The sequence below is a fragment of the Silene latifolia genome, chromosome 11 (assembly GCF_048544455.1).
Source record: "Silene latifolia isolate original U9 population chromosome 11, ASM4854445v1, whole genome shotgun sequence".
Classification (NCBI taxonomy): Eukaryota; Viridiplantae; Streptophyta; class Magnoliopsida; order Caryophyllales; family Caryophyllaceae; genus Silene; species Silene latifolia.
The window spans coordinates 156699875-156715935 of NC_133536.1; the positions used below are offsets into that span (position 1 = coordinate 156699875).

A 16061-nucleotide genomic window follows, 5' to 3' on the forward strand; every position below is an offset into this window, starting at 1 on the left:
AAGGTCATTTACAAAGGCTTCCGAAAAGAAGGGCACACCTCCTAGGAAATTTACCAACATTGGTATTAGATACGCCGATGCCCTTCAGAGACTCATGGAATAACGAATGTTGAAGTCTATAGGACCTACGCCTAACCCAGAGAAGAAATCCAAGTTATGGGATGAGAATGCCTACTGCAAATACCATAGAGGCAAAGGGCATGATACAGAGAAATGTTACAAATTAAAACATGTCATTCAGGATATGATTGAAAGTGGGAGGTTGTCCCTCTCAACCTTTAACCCACAAGGTAGCTTAGGCAATCCTCATGGATATACCAATTATCAAGAAACTCTTCTTGACTGTTATCCTTCCAATGTTCCCAATGATGAGGATGAGGTGCTCAAATGGATGAATGCTCAAAGCCAGATGCCGAAACTAGTTGCTGGAAGATTAAATGTTCAAGCGTGGGCCGATGATTACAAGTCTGGATCTAAGATCGAGTCAAAGTCCGGGTCCGAGTCCGAGTCCGAGTCTTAGTCTTTCTATCCCATAATTGTTCTAGTATCTTTCTTCGTGTCCATTTCTAGTGACAACCTGGGGGCTGTCCCACGAGTCACATGTCTTCTCGAGTCTATGTTAAATACATTTATCATTCATTTTAATAAAAGTACAATTTTCAATCCACATATTCTATATTGTCTCTTCCTTTACCCATTTCCTGTGACAACAAGAATTAATTTGAGACATTTTAAAATGAACAACAATACATGACAGTCGATGTGAGTGAACTTAAATGATGTTCCATTCCAAGTTGTAGAGGACCTGAAACTCCGTGTTCATTTTTCTTTACCTATTCCATGTCTGGCAATAGAAACCTCACTATACCCCAATTTAGGACGAGCCTATCTCAAGAGATTCTAGGACAAATCCAGACCATCTCCTTGTTAATGATCCATGACGGAAGGCAAGCCCATTCCCCACAATAAACAACCCCTGTTTACTAAAAGACTAACCCGTTTCACACCAAAAGTGATAGCCTGACCTAAATCCATGGTAGCAAGCAAATCCAAGACGATACGAGCCCTATCAAAGACAAAGGCTCAATTAAGAGAGATGACCTAAGTCAATATCCAGGGCCGCAGTTATGCCCGTAATCAAAGATAGAAGAGTCAAAAGAAGAAGCTCGATCAAGCAAGTCAATATCCAAAGTTAAAGTTATAAAAAATCTGAGCAGAAACCGAGATATGTTACAGACCAAGAATCTGAGTTTGAATAAGAGAACAAGCCTGAAATCAAATGCTGAACGGAATATTGTTAAATTCTATATAGAATTAACACATCGATGAAGATGGTCAGCTAGCACCCTCACTTAGCCTTTCACACACCCTAAGTCCCTCTCGAGACTGTTATGGGGAGATAGTTGGGAATTTTGAGAATCCTTTAAAGCTCGTCAAATATACCCATCCTTTAGGGCCAAGACATGGAAACTTGATCACATGTCATTTTAACCTACCTTTATGTGCTCAGGATACATAAAGCCAGGAGACTCCATTTCCAACCCACATTACAAGCCATAACCCCATCAAGCCTTAACTCCACAAAATCAAAGCTCCAGAGATTTGTTCATCAAAGCCCACTACTACAAAAACGTGAATAAGTAACGCATAATAGAGAACGGTAAGATTAGGTAACTGTTCTCTAGATATAAAGAGAACGCTTAGGTTAAATAAGTGTTATATAAAAAGATGAATAGAGAACGCTTTTCTATTGACAGTTATCTATACTTATATTAAAAAAAAAAAAAAAAAAAAACTAAAATCCAAAATTAATAGAAACCAATTGCCATCTCGTCTAACTTCAACCGCATAAATTCCCCTACAGTACAAAGTTTCAAACCCCATTCCAGTTGTATGTAAATCTGTCCTTCCTCCACAATCTCACTATCTAACCCGCCTTCCGTTGGGAACGACAACCAACCGTTAGCCGCCACCGCCTAATGTCGCTTGGCCGCATCAACACCTAGGGCTTCTTTATCTGGTACGAAATTTCTAGGGTTTGCACACCTTATCCCAAAAATTTTGGGGATTTATCATGTTAGGGTTCGTATTGCGCTAATAAATCGAGAAATTTACCTATTTCTGTCAAAAATTTCAGGTTTGTATTGCTATTTTGAGGTCTTTACTTCAATAAACCCTATAAATTTGCGAGTTTTACATGAAATAGGAAAATAGACGAAATTAAATAGAATTGGGGATTGTCTCTTTGTTTCACACCTATTGTTTTCAATTCTATTGGTATTTCATTTACCCTCTCCATTCGGCTTCTTTTTTAGATTTTATATGTAAATTTAAGTATTCTATTAATTAAGTCATATACTCCCTAGTTTGCTAAGTGTGATTGTGTTATGCACCCTACTAGGTGCAAAAATTGAGAACCAGTGATCGATTAAAGAAGCTGCAAGAGCTGGTGGCTATTATGGACAAGGTAGACTATTTTTGTGTGATTTAGTATGTTATATCACTCTTGTTTGAATGACGGAAACTTCTGTTTTTGATTTTGTTGTAATGCGACTTTTTTCTATTGTTGATTGTCTTGGTATGCTAAGATGTCAACATAATCCCCTACTGGTATGTTGTGATTGTTGCATTTTGGGACAAGAGGTTTCTTGAACTGTTATATCTTCAATGATAATATCACCGAATTTAAACAAATATATGACTTAGTCTTGAAGCTTGTATATGTTTTCATGCCCTGTCACTCTATTTTCACAGATTTGGAGGCCTCAAATGTAACAACCAACATCATCAAGGTAACATTCTGTTTCATTTTCAACAACTTGAGGGACGTTTGATTCTTTCATTTCAAGCACTATGATTGTAAGCTCTTCGAAAATTCTTTGGACTGTATTGTTGGTGTAGTATGTTTGGACTGGTTTTCTACTGCCAAGGCATATAATTAATTTTCAATAGCTAGTTTGTTAAGAAGCTTATGTTTCATTCATTAGTATAGCGGCCTATGTTTTTTATACTCATTTAGACGGATTCGACATGGGTTCGTGGTCAATTGTCGGACTATACTTGGTCAAAACTATGTACTTTGTTTCTTATCAAACATTAGTACATGTTAAGATAGAGTTCAAGTTCTGGTTGTTTTCCTCATAATACCTTTTACTCCGTATTTGAATACTCTATACATTTGTTTGGTGCATTCACACTCCAATTGTTATGGTGGTAGACGGTAATTGTTGAACATGTCATAATGGTATGTGAAACTAAGATACAGTTATAAATGCACAGCAGCCACTTATAATTATTTGTTTAGCTTAGTGCATTTCAATTAGTTGCTTGTGAGTAAGTGGCATCATGATGTATTGTTGTGTGATCGCAGTAGGCGAACTTATTTCAAGCTAGTTAAGTGTTGTATTATTGTGTCATTACAGGTGGGAGACTTTCTCATGGACATGTTATCATGAGCATCTTGAAAAATCAGTACATCTATATTCTCTAAAAGATCTCTTTGTAGGATTGTCAAGTCTAGAAGGTATGACTACTGCCACTTATATATTTTCAACGATCAGTATGCACAAGTCGTTGATAAGGCGGTCCATGATTGGGATGAATTGAGTCTTAGGTGGGACAATGGAAAATTTCTTTTATCTAGTAAATTTATTATGCAATGCAATCTTATCATTTCTTTACCATTATACATCACATTAGGTGCTGTAAAAATATGATGTTGCAAGCGGAGGGACATGGAGCACATGCAGCAAAAGTTCAGATTGGCTGATGTCTAAGCTTGAGAAAGTGAAGCATTGTTCCTATATTGGTTCAATTGGAGCTCATGCCATGGGTGTATCTTGAGATAGGTTGTACTCGTATTATTGTCATTTGTAAATAAGAAGCTGATCGAGAGCATATTTCATTATGTATGGTATGATGTCGCTGATGATGAAAAGTGATCCGCCTTACGGTGTAATTGTCAGTTTTGAAGTAATAAAAATGTATAATTTCTCAATTTTTGTGTCTTGGTTTTCATTATACGGTCTTGTATTTATCTATATTTATTATATTGAATAATTTTTTTTTTTAAAAAAAAAAAATATAGAGAACTGTTAGTTATGCCCAACAGTTCTCTTTTGCTATGAAAAGAGAACACCTAGAAGGCACAACAGTTCCCTTTTCCTATGGAAAAGAAAACGGTCCTCTAGCAAAATTGTTCTCTATAACTATGATTAGAAAGCGCCTCCACGAACCGTTCTCTAAGCTTTAGAGAACGCTGAGCTAAAGAACGCCTCTAAGGCGTTCTCTAAAGAACGCCTCTAAGGCGCCTCTTATTTCCGAGCTCCATATTCCAAATATCCAATCCAGTTTTACCTTGACCCAGACACGGAGTCTTCAAATACTTTGCTACCCAGAACGGGATATACCCATCTCCATCCTTAGGGTCCACTTTCGAGTGTGCTCACATGACAAGGAAATTTTTTACAAAATTAGTTATACCTCTTAGGTCTATGATCAGAGGGAGTTATCTCAAATCGATTCTTCAAGTCATCAAAGGAAATTACCCTTGTGACCCCTGCACTTTAAGGTCCTAACAACATAGCTTAGGCACACACTTGAACTACGAGCATGGTTTGATTTCACCTTTTCAGGTGGATACTTAGGCAGTCTTTTCTTACATAAGAAGGATACAACCACAACACCCAAATAAACTTAACCAAACCTCAGAACTACGATCTAGTTTGATTTCACTTCACGTGAATACGTAGGCAGTCCCCAAGGACACAACCATCCCAACCATCAACTTTCAATCTCAATATCAACCACCTCAATTATCAACTTTCAACCTTCCAACCACAATTTCCATTTATACCTCTATACTGGGGCTCCTTATTGTCGCTCAGTCTTTTTTTTTTTACCAAATTCCAGAGTCATTTTCTCATCCTGGGGGCTTCTCTTCCCAGATGCCACCTTTCCTTTATTCCTCTCTCATTTGAGTCAAGCTAGTGCTTGGTCCGGAAAATGACAAAGGTCTTATATTGATTCTCGAAGTTATCGTGCCTCAAGAGGGACCTCTTTTACATCAAACGACAACAAAAGGTGTCCAAGTAGACAGTTGATCCACGACTCATGCCTTGCCTTTATATGCCTTCATCATTCTCTCAATTATTCTACCTTTGGAACTGATATACATTGTCACCCACACTTGGCTAGGGGTTGCGCATACTTAAACAAAGTTTGTCAAAGTCATCCCTGTGTCACGTCAAATTTAAGTCAGTCTATCGTCTTGGATCCTAGTGAGTCGATATCATGACAAGTCCTATGTTTAAAGCCCATTTGAATATGCATAACACATTACAAACGACAAATTTCTTTGAACAAGTTTTAAATAACTTCTATAAAAGAAACGACTTTTGCAAAGCCTACGTGTTTCCTTATTCGAGGTCCATGTAATAATTGCTTACATGCACATATTAGATTGCATTCTTGTGTGGCTACTAACCATGCAGGTAAGTATCAGAAGCAGTACTTTATCAAGACTTCGCTTGCAACAACGAGCGGATTTTATCTGACGGTGTTTCGACACACCTCAACAATCCCCCAGCGAGAGTTCATGACAGCCGATTGTTCTTCTCGAGATATGGAGATTCAACCACAATAATCCCCCAGCGAGAGTCGATTTTTCTTCTCGAGACATGGAGATTCAACCACAATAATCTCCCAGCGAGAGTTCACTATTCTTCTCGAGACATGGAGATTCAACCTCAGTTGTCCCCCAGCGAGAGTTCACTGTTCTTCTCGAGAAATAGAGACTCAACCTCAGTTATACTCCAGCGAGAGTTCATGACAGCCGATTGTTCTTATCGAGACATGGAGATTCAACCTCATGTTTTTGCCAGAGTTCGCTTGAGACCGACCCAAGCAGATTTCCCCAGCAGTTCCCGCCTACGTCCTGCTACCCTTGACATTTTTGTTTCCTCACAAGAGTTCGGCAAAGGTGTCGTTCTCCAGAAGTTCCCAAACCAGCGCCTCCTTCCTTAGGTTCGTAAACCCAAAGTTAGGATTCTTACCCCCTAGATTCTTAGATCCCAAAATGGCTTCCTTTAGGTTCATAAACCTTTAAGCTCCCACACCAACGACCTTAGGTTCACAAACCCATGAATCCTTTCGGAGTTCTCATACCTTTTCCTTTTTTCCTCAGAAAGGTTAAACACACGCGTTTAAAACAAGTATTAGTAACCCAGTAGTTCCTAAACTTAACCCCAGGATCCCAAATCCTCTTAGGTTCACCAGCCTTTAAGTTCTCATACCAGCTGTCCTTTTAGGTTCATATACCCAGTTTCACACACCTTGCTTCTTTTAAGTTTCCAAACTCCCTAGAGTTCACATATTATACCCTTTAGGATCATAATCCTTTAGGATCACCTTTTCCTTTTAGGATCATATTCCTTTAGGATCACCTTTCCTTAGAGTTCCTACACTCAAACCTTGGTTACCCCTTTAAGTTGAACTTATATTTGGCCTCCTTCCCGTCGATTTTTCCTTTAGGGTCCCATACCCTAGCACAATCCTTAAATAGCTTTTAGGTCTTACCCTTAGCTCCTACGCTTACCCTTAGCCCCTACGCTTAACCTTAGCTCCTACGCTTAACCTTAGATCCTATGCATCTCCGGAAGCATATCGAGAAAGAAATCTCAGGTATGGTCTCTTCTTATGGCTGGCGAGCTTCCTTACGCAGTCTAATGGACTTTAAATGACCCTCCCCGGAAGTCGACAGACTCTAAAATGTCCCCGATGATAGGTCCTTGGCTCAGACCCCTTGAGTCGCCTCGCGTCGCCATAGTCGTCAGGTTGTAATCTTCGATTGACCTGATGGCTATACTTTGACTTTCGCCTTGTCCAAGCCTCAGTCAAAGTGGGGGCTCTGTAGATACCTCATTTCTGCACCTCCCGCAAGCCACCCGGTGATGATTGGGCCGCATGTTTGGTACACGGAACGATTTATGACAATTCGTAAGTTTATCGTCAAGTGATAGCTTAAATACTTGTGTCTACCTCATAGTCGTCATCTAGGTGTCATTACGGTCGTTTTGGCAGTAATTAGAGTTCATTTGGAGTCTGGGTCAAAAACCGTCTTCATTTTCTAAAACCGTCAAATCCCGAGTCAAAAGCAACGTGCTTGTCTACCTAAGGTTAGGATGTCATAAAATGTTGAGATTATATCTCATTTTGAGTCTCATGTCACTTCATTAGGCTAAACTAAAAGTTTACATTGCAAAATGTGCATTTCATTTAGTTAAAATGACAATCCGACCTTTAGGCCCGTTTTTCGAGGTGATAACGACTTTTTTTGGGTCAGGCCTATTTCACATAAAGTTCTATAACTCTTTCTTAGCTTTCCAACGCCACCAAAATCACCTTATTCCGATTCTTGTAGAAAACGTTATGCCTAAAATACGACAGACTGTCAAACGCACTTTCTTGCGCAGGAGGAACCCGCTGAGGAAAGGACGCAGCAAGTGTTGCGCCTCTTCCAAGGGACGCATCACTTACTGCGCCTTTTCCTCAAGGTTTTCTTTTTGTCCAAGTTTCCGTGTTTAACCTAAGTCGGTTGTTTCCGGATCTTTCTCTCCTTTCCTAAACCCTAATTCCGTGATTAGTATAAATAGGGACCTTAGTTCCTCATATTTCTCACGCGAGTGTCCGCCCTTCTCTTCTCCCTTTGCATTCTAAGATCAGCTCTTGCTTTTTGGCGTTTATGTGCTTGAACTTTCGACCACGTAAGCTCGGATCCTTCTGAGTACCAACCTCGTTTTGCATGACCGACCAATTTGACCAACTCCACAATCAATCAACTTAATCAACTTTGTTTATTTCCTCTAAGAGGGCAATTTCGTCGTACATTCGAGTCGAGCATCACTAAACGTTAACTTAGTTCATCTCGTTTCGTCAAACATGTAAGTCTGAGGGTGTAAATCTGTAATACTACGGTTTTATGAGCCTCTGGGTACTCTATCGAGTGGGCCTTACTCTGTCGAGTAAGGGTGTTTTGCTTTTTAAAATAGTTTCTGACCTGTAGGGTACTCGATCGAGTAGCCCGGTTTACGGGTAATGTTTTGACGGGTTTTATTAATAATGCGGGAATGATATATAAGGCTTTCGTCACTTTTCTCAAAACACTTTTACAATCTAAAAACCTTCAAGAGAAGATTAGAAGTTACGTTGAATCATCCTCGCCGCATTATTAGCAAATCCCGGAGCTAGAAGTGTCGGATCCTGTCGTTCTTTACATCTTTGTGATCCTTGCGTCGAGGGTAAGATCTACGTACCGAATTTGTTATATTTAATTAAGTTTCGTTAAACCCTAATTTTGGGATTGAGGGTTTTCTATGTTTATGTTGATGTGGTAGTAATTGTATGATTATGTGTATAGGAGAAGGGTTCGTAGAGGAAAGGTTTTGAGACAGCTGCTAGATCGTCTGATGTTTGTGTTGCATTCCAGGCAGGGTTTCCCTACTCAGTATTAGTCCCATAATGCATTGTTGGTGTTTCGTGATTGTTGAATATTATCGTATTGGTATTGTGACGGTTGTTGATTGATTGATGTTTGATGGTTGTGATTGTTTGTCTCTGGTTCTCGAGATGCGTTCTCGGCTGAGTGAAGTCACTTGCGGGAGTGGCTTCACGCCCTAGTTTCGCCCTCCGTGGAACCCGCCACGGGAGGGGATGTGAACATTAATGGGACAGGGTTATCGCTCGGTATGATGAGCGGGGATTTGGTGGGTGCGGCTGCGGTCCCCCACTGGCAGGGCTGGTCCAGTGGACAGTCGGTGACGGAGATTGATTGGAGTGGGTGTGATTGTGTGTGTGACCGTTTGAGCTGTGTTGTTTGTTATGTTGTTGGATTATATAAATTGTGTGATTAGTACTGACCCCGTTTAAATGTTTTAAAATCGTGGTGATCCATTCGGGGGTGGTGAGCAGTTATGGAGCAGGTATGATATGCCGCGTATGGGATAGCTGGGATGAGTCATCACGTGGCAGTTAGAAGTCTTCCGCTGTGTCAGACGATGTGTTATAGCTTTGATAGTTTTAGTAGTAGACCGTCTGAGAATCTTGTATTTCTTTTTATCAGTTTTGGAGTTTCTATGTAATTACTTTAAACATTATTTACTTTTAAGTATGTTTCGTTATTGTCTTATGATTATCATTGCCTCAGAAAACCGAGATGGTAGCACTTCCATGCCTTAAGTGGTCCTGGTAAGGCACTTGGAGTATGGGGGTGTTACAAAATGGTATTAGAGCGACGATCCTGAAACCTGTAACCAATGAACGTAATGAACATAGAGAGTCAAAATAAAATGAACCCGGGGTAGAAGTTGTAGGAGCTAATGGAAAGACTTGGGAGACGTCCTAAAGTCGCGAACTCGTCCTACAATTTTGAACCGGTCACCATGGGATATGAGTTGGGATCGCTATGTGTTTATCTTGTGAATTGTGTATCTTTGTAGCAAAGTGTGGTATGAATCGGTGGATGTATGTGTGTGGGGAATGGGGAATATGTAAGAAAGATGGTGATGATGTGATTTTTGTCATGTAGTTGGTTGAAAGCATGTTGCATGATAGTTGGTTTACATGTTGGTTGGAATCGTTGGAAAAGTATGTGAGAATGATGAATGATGTGGTAGAAAAAGGAAGTAGTTCATATATGATAATATGTGACGAATAATGATGTTGCAAGATGAATGATTTATAATGTGGCAATCCTAGTAAGGCCCTGTTCTTTCTGGCTAATTTTCAGCCCATTTCGATTCGATTCCACTCGATTCGATTCGATTCGGCTCGATTCGATTCGATTCAAATTCGATTCGATTCCATTCCATTCGATTCGATTCACTTCATTTCACTCCATTCAATTCATTCGATTCGATTCAGCTCCCATTAAGTTCAGCTCATTTTAGCTTTACTCATCTTAAATTTAATAGTTATTATTAATTTTGTTATCAATAATACTATTTTTTGATATTATTATTCTTTATTATTATTATTATTATTATTATTATTATTATTATTATTATTATTATTGATGGGGCATATTCTGCACCCGCTGACCGAGTCAACATATTGAGCAAGGTCAAGGATCAAGAGACAGCAAGTCAACATGTTAGACCGCCTAATCGACGCAGCCTGTCGGCCAGCCACTTGGGTCTCGGCTGGGCAACCGACCAGCCGGGAGACATATCCGCGTACTCATATCCAAGCCCCCTCGGCATGGAGTCGCCGGCCTGCCATGGGTACCTCGGCCGAGGGTAGAACAGTCTTTCCACCTGCTAGCCACTTGGCCACTTGGCCACTTGGCCACTACGTGACAAAAGGTGAAAGTCTATAAATACTCCACTTCTCTCATTGAGAAGGGGATCGACAATCTAACCTAAAACTCACTATTCATTTGGTATAAACTCTCTTATCTCTCTACAATATACTTTGTCAAGTAACACACAACTTAATCCCTTTAAGTTCACTGACTTGAGCGTCGGAGTGAGTACACTCGGTGCAAAGCCGAGCCCTCAGTTTGTTCATCGTTTCAGGAGAAACCGAGAGGAAGAGTCAAAGCAAGGAAAGACATCCATTCACCAAGCTTACGTGGTAAAACAATACTGCTCTGGAATTACACCCGGAACAATTATTATTATTATTATTATTATTATTAATATTGTTATTATTAATATTGTTAATAATAATGTTATTAATAATTCATTTATTATAATTACTATTATTATTATGAATATTATTATTAAAATGAATAATAATGTTATTAATGTTAATGTTGTTGTTGTTGTTGTTGTTGTTGTGAATAATAATGTTGTTAATGTTAATATTACTACTACTACTACTACTACTACTACTACTACTACTACTACTACTACTACTACTACTACTACTACTACTACTACTACTACTACTATTATTATTATTATTATTATTATTATTGTTATATTATTGGTATTATTATTAAAATTAATAACATTTATTATTAATATTATTGATGGGGCACGCTCAACCGACTTGACCCACTACCCAATACGGGGTCATACAAGTCAACACGCTTGCAAACATGGTTACGGATTCGCTTGATACCCTATGAATCACGAATCGTTAAAAGCGAATTCTATCAAATTGATTACTAAAAATACATATAATACATTTTCTATAAGCGAATCGCGAATCGGTAAGGCGTATTCATAGCGAATATGGTAACCATGCTTTCCAAGCCATCATTTGAGGTACACATAGAAACCTATATATACCTCACTATTGACCAATCAATGGTAAAATACTTCTCACCAACAACTTCCTCTCTCTAGAAGTAAGACTACTCGAGCTACTATGAGAGGGCACGGAAACCGTAGCTTCAAGCAAGGTCTCAACTATCCACCAGTACCGTAAGGCATCAGAGAAGGACCTATTGTGAACCCTTCGAGGCCCTATTTGTTACGCGTAAAAGATCCATCCGGAGAGAGCAAGCATAGGTTCGAGGTGCCATCGTCTGAGAGGAGCGCGTTGACCCGACCCGGATTCGAGCAACTCTTACTTGAGTGTTTTTATTCGAAACAACTATTTTTACTAATATTATTATTAATATTGACATTATTATTTATTATTGTTATTAAGAATATTATTAGTAAAAAATTACTATTTTTTCATTATTATAATTTATGATTATTCATATATAATATTATAATTTTTTTTCTTAAAAATTTTAGTATTAGTATAAATAGTATTATACCATGAATATTAGTATTATTATAGTTGATAATAACAATAATATTAAATATTATTATTATTAATATTATTATTATTATTATTATTATGATTATTTCATTCGATTCAAATTAATTCACTTTATTCATTCAAATTTCTCACTTATTCATTCGATTCATCCAAATTTCACTCCATTCGATTCGATTCGATTGATTCAGCTCCATTCGATTCGATTCAAATTCGATTCGATTCATTCAACTCCATTCGATTGATTCGATTCACTCTAAAAAGCCAGAAAGAACAGGGCCTAACTTGTGAATAGGGGGTGTGATAAGATTTGTTTTCATAATTTCGTTTGCATAAGGTTATATAAAAAGTTCATATAATTGTCTACTGTTGTATCATATGCGCTTGTTAGATAAAGAATGTGATTGAACTAGATGAACTGATTGGAAAAGATGAAGTGACAATTACATGAGAATATGAATTCCTTGATTATGAACATGTTTATGTGATGAAGTGGATTTGTAATATTGTTATGTTAGTAACATGGAAATAGGATTTGTAATGTATGGGTATGATTTGTGTTATGAAAGTTATAAAGTTAAAGCATGCGGGTAGTACATGTTTAATAAGTTGAATGTTATATGAGCATGATAGATATTATTGTTTAGTTTTGATAGGTAGTAGCATGTGTTTATGGATGGTGCTTTTATAAATATCGAGTCGCTTTTGTTCACCTCGTTGATGTTTAAGTTGTTTGAAAGAGAAAATCAAATAGCTATGTCGTCTGATTAAAGCAAAGTTGTCTTTAAACTGTTATAACTTGAGATGCATAAATGATTTTAATGTGATTCCAATTGGAGGTGATAGCTTATTCTTTTACGATTCTAACGATAGGTCACACGCCCAAAACGATCAAGAAATGAGTGAGTTATGACTGTTTTACGAAAACTGGACAATGCTGAGAATTGCGTAGGGTACTCGATCGAGTAGCCTTGGTACTCGATCGAGTAGGCGGCACTCGATCGAGTACGTTAGTTACTCGATCGAGTAGCCCTGGTGATTTGTTTTACGTGCTTCTGACCTTCACCTACTCGATCGTGTAAGTCCCTTACTCGATCGAGTGGTCAGTACTCGATCTAGTGACCCATGATTCGGGTCATATGCTTATCTTTTGAATTCGTTGCATATTATATTTAATTCAAAGTTGTTATTTTGCTTCTTTATGCATTGTTTTACATGTATTTTGGTCTTGATACGTAAGTTACCTAATCTTATGGGGTGGTGAGTGGCACCTTATGGTGAGTATGAGTTTGGTGGGAGGAGATGAGCTATATGTGGTTGTGGTAGATAGTGGGAAAAGAAAAAGGCAGATCATTATGGCTTAATTGAGACATAGAGCATGTTTTGTGAGATGATATGAGTGATATGTTTGTGTGTTGAGATAATGTAAAAGTAAATGAATGTGGGGAAGGGATGATGTGAGTTTATGAAACGTGAAAATGAAAAGATTGATATGAGGGACGCAAATGGTGGCAACTTGAGATGTGTAAAGAATCATGGAGGGAGATGGTTAGGAGTCGTGTGGGTTAAGAATATACATAGTGAAATTTCGTTTTAAAGGGGTTGAGAAGAGTAGTATATAGTGAACTTTGTGGAGACATGTCGCGAGGTGGATTTGTAGACAGTGAGTGAGTTTGGGAGATTTGGTTTATTAAGAGGTGAAACTACTGTGGGATTTCCTTGGGTAACTAACGGTATGAAAGGAATTTTGATTTCTAGAGATGTACAAAGGAGATGCAATTGTCAAACAGTAAACGTTGATTCTATGGATGGATTAGTGGCAAGGGTGATTGATGGCATAATAAGAGAATATTTTTGGTAAGAAAGAGTGAGATGATATCGATATGAATTAATGAGATGTGAGTTTTGGAGCAATGAGAAAGTAACCAGAACACTAAAGAGTTAGGTAGAAGTGATAAGGAGTTGAATGGTTAATTGATTTTGTCGACTGTAAAAGAAAAGAATGAGGAGAGTAAAACTAGGAAAATGTTGACCGGAGTTATGTGACATAAAAGTAAGGAATCGTCGAGATGTATGATACTATCAAGAGTAAGTAAGTTAATGGTTATACAGAAGTTTCGGGAAAACATGATTAATCATGAGTTTCGAGGAATTAAGGGAGTAAGAAGTTGGTAGAATATCTGCATGATATGAGATTTTGGGTGGAGAGTTAGATGATGACACAATTAAGGATAGTATTGGGAAGAATGTTGAGGTAATGTTGTTGATGGATTTGATGTTCTTTATTTGGGATGTTAACCACAGATAGGAAAGAAATCGTGATGTTTAGAGATGAGTGTAAGAGGTTTGATGCCCGGACAGTGGTAGTGTTACGGTTTGTGACTAGTGGTTAAGGGTGATGGTACATTAGAAAGGTAGCAATTCTAATGAGGTTGATTTTGTAGAGGCCGGATTGATATGTATGGTTGTAAGGAAGTATAAGATGTGGTTAGATGAGGCGGGTGCTAATAGTTGAATAGTAATGGTATAGTTATACTTGGCATGAGGTGATGGTTATGCGAATGGGGGAATATGTTATGAGGGGCATATGAGTTAAGCTCGAGCGACAGATAACCTTTATCGAGTGGTAACTTACGTGATCAGGACTGACCAGTTGGATGTGATTACGGGTCTATGATGTGTATAAATATTTGTGTGAGGTTCTGACCTCACGGGAAGTGGTATGGTGTGATAGTTATAAAGCTGTTATCTGAATGTTCTGTAATATATGTTGGACACGGTAATTTAATTGAATGATATTCAAAAAGGTAATAATTTGATTGATCTGGCATGACTGGTTATACTTGTATGTACTCATGATATATGTTATTCCGTGATGTGGTAAGGGGATGATATTCATGAGGTTATTATCTGTTTAATTCATGTAATATGTTGCTTTGTGATTTAGTAAAGTGGATTTGAGTAAGTTTTTCTTGTCCGAGAAGTTATGTTGAGTCAGTGCTTATGGGATTGTGTAAGTTGTGATGACTATCGATGTGGTTGTGGTGCCTCGGGTGGTGATCCGGGCACGGTATTTAGTGTTGTAATCCGGGTATTTTCGCACTGCGGTGTGGCTGTTGGTGGCGGTGTTGCGATGCCGTCACCGGTTGTGGTGGAGTAGGCGAAATGTTTATGATTCGAGTTTCAAAAGTACATACCAGTTACACATAAATTGTTGTTTTGTTTGATGTTGCTTCCTGTGAGTTTTAGTTTGTACAGATAGACAGTTGTTTTGTTTATTGATGTTTCTTACCAGTTAAGTTTTGGAATGAGGGTAGAGCATGATATGAAAGAGAGTTGTATATATTTTCGTTGTTGTCATGGTATAGTGACATTCTGTTGATGGGACACAGTTGTCAGAAGTTGTTACAGTACTTTTGATCTTATTTTAAGATGAGGCTTTAGACATAGTCATGGTAAATGATTGGTGGAACATGTGTTGTTTTGATCTGGACGCTGCAGGTGGTTCATAATCAGATTTTGGGACAGTGAGGGTAGGGTGTTGGGAATTAGTGTTATGTTAAGTTTCGTATGAGTTTTGCGGTAAGGAAAGAAAAGAACTTGAGGATCTAGTGTGAGTGTATGTAATAATTGTGGATCATGAGTTATGAGTGTGGAGATAGGTACAGGTATGGAGAATTATGTCGTTTTGGCGGTAATAGGGAACAAGCGAAGTTTTGGGTTAAGCTAAGGATTTTGTGGTATAGGTTAGGTGGGGTGACGAGTGAAGTGAAGTATGAGAGTTGTTTAAGTAAGAGAGCGTTAGATATATGCATGGCGAGTGTGTAGATTTTAGGTGGTTATCTTTGACATGCGGTGGTGATGAGGATAATGAAAAGATATAGCTAGGATTTAGTATTAGTGAGTTATGAGGACGTAACATTTATCTTAAGAGGAGTATGATGCGATAAAAGAGATTTTGATGGGTGTGCATATGGTAATATATTTGGAAGTTTGAGTCTTGATGTCGAATAAAAGGTTGATTTGTGTTGTGGTTGATTTTGTTAAAGGTCACGGTCGTGCTTGTAGTAGTGTGATGCTTCGGAGTGTGACAATATTTTATATAGTGCTGACAGTTGGATGATGATGTATATAAGTTCTATAGTGTTGACAGTTGGAGGATGAGGTTATGAGTGTGAGTAAACTTCGAGGACGAAGTTCCTTTTAGGGGTGGTAGAATGTAACATTCCGTTTGATGTTTGTGAATGTCTTGATATTGGATTTTATAATGGATAATATGTTACGGATCT

General features: G+C 38.3%; 1 long non-coding RNA gene across 4 annotated transcripts; it reads left to right on the forward strand.

Moving 5' to 3' along the window:
- The first annotated feature begins 1785 nt into the window (after positions 1 to 1785).
- Positions 1786 to 3997, forward strand: LOC141615156 (uncharacterized). Of its 4 annotated transcripts, none has more exons than XR_012529672.1 (5): positions 1801 to 2020; positions 2402 to 2467; positions 2755 to 2792; positions 3423 to 3523; positions 3700 to 3997. It is a non-coding gene; the product is annotated as an uncharacterized LOC141615156 (long non-coding RNA). The 4 variants fall into 4 exon arrangements; XR_012529671.1 differs by having other exon boundaries at positions 1987 to 2020; positions 3423 to 3613; XR_012529670.1 differs by having other exon boundaries at positions 1786 to 2137; positions 3423 to 3997.
- The last annotated feature ends 12064 nt before the right edge of the window (positions 3998 to 16061 follow it).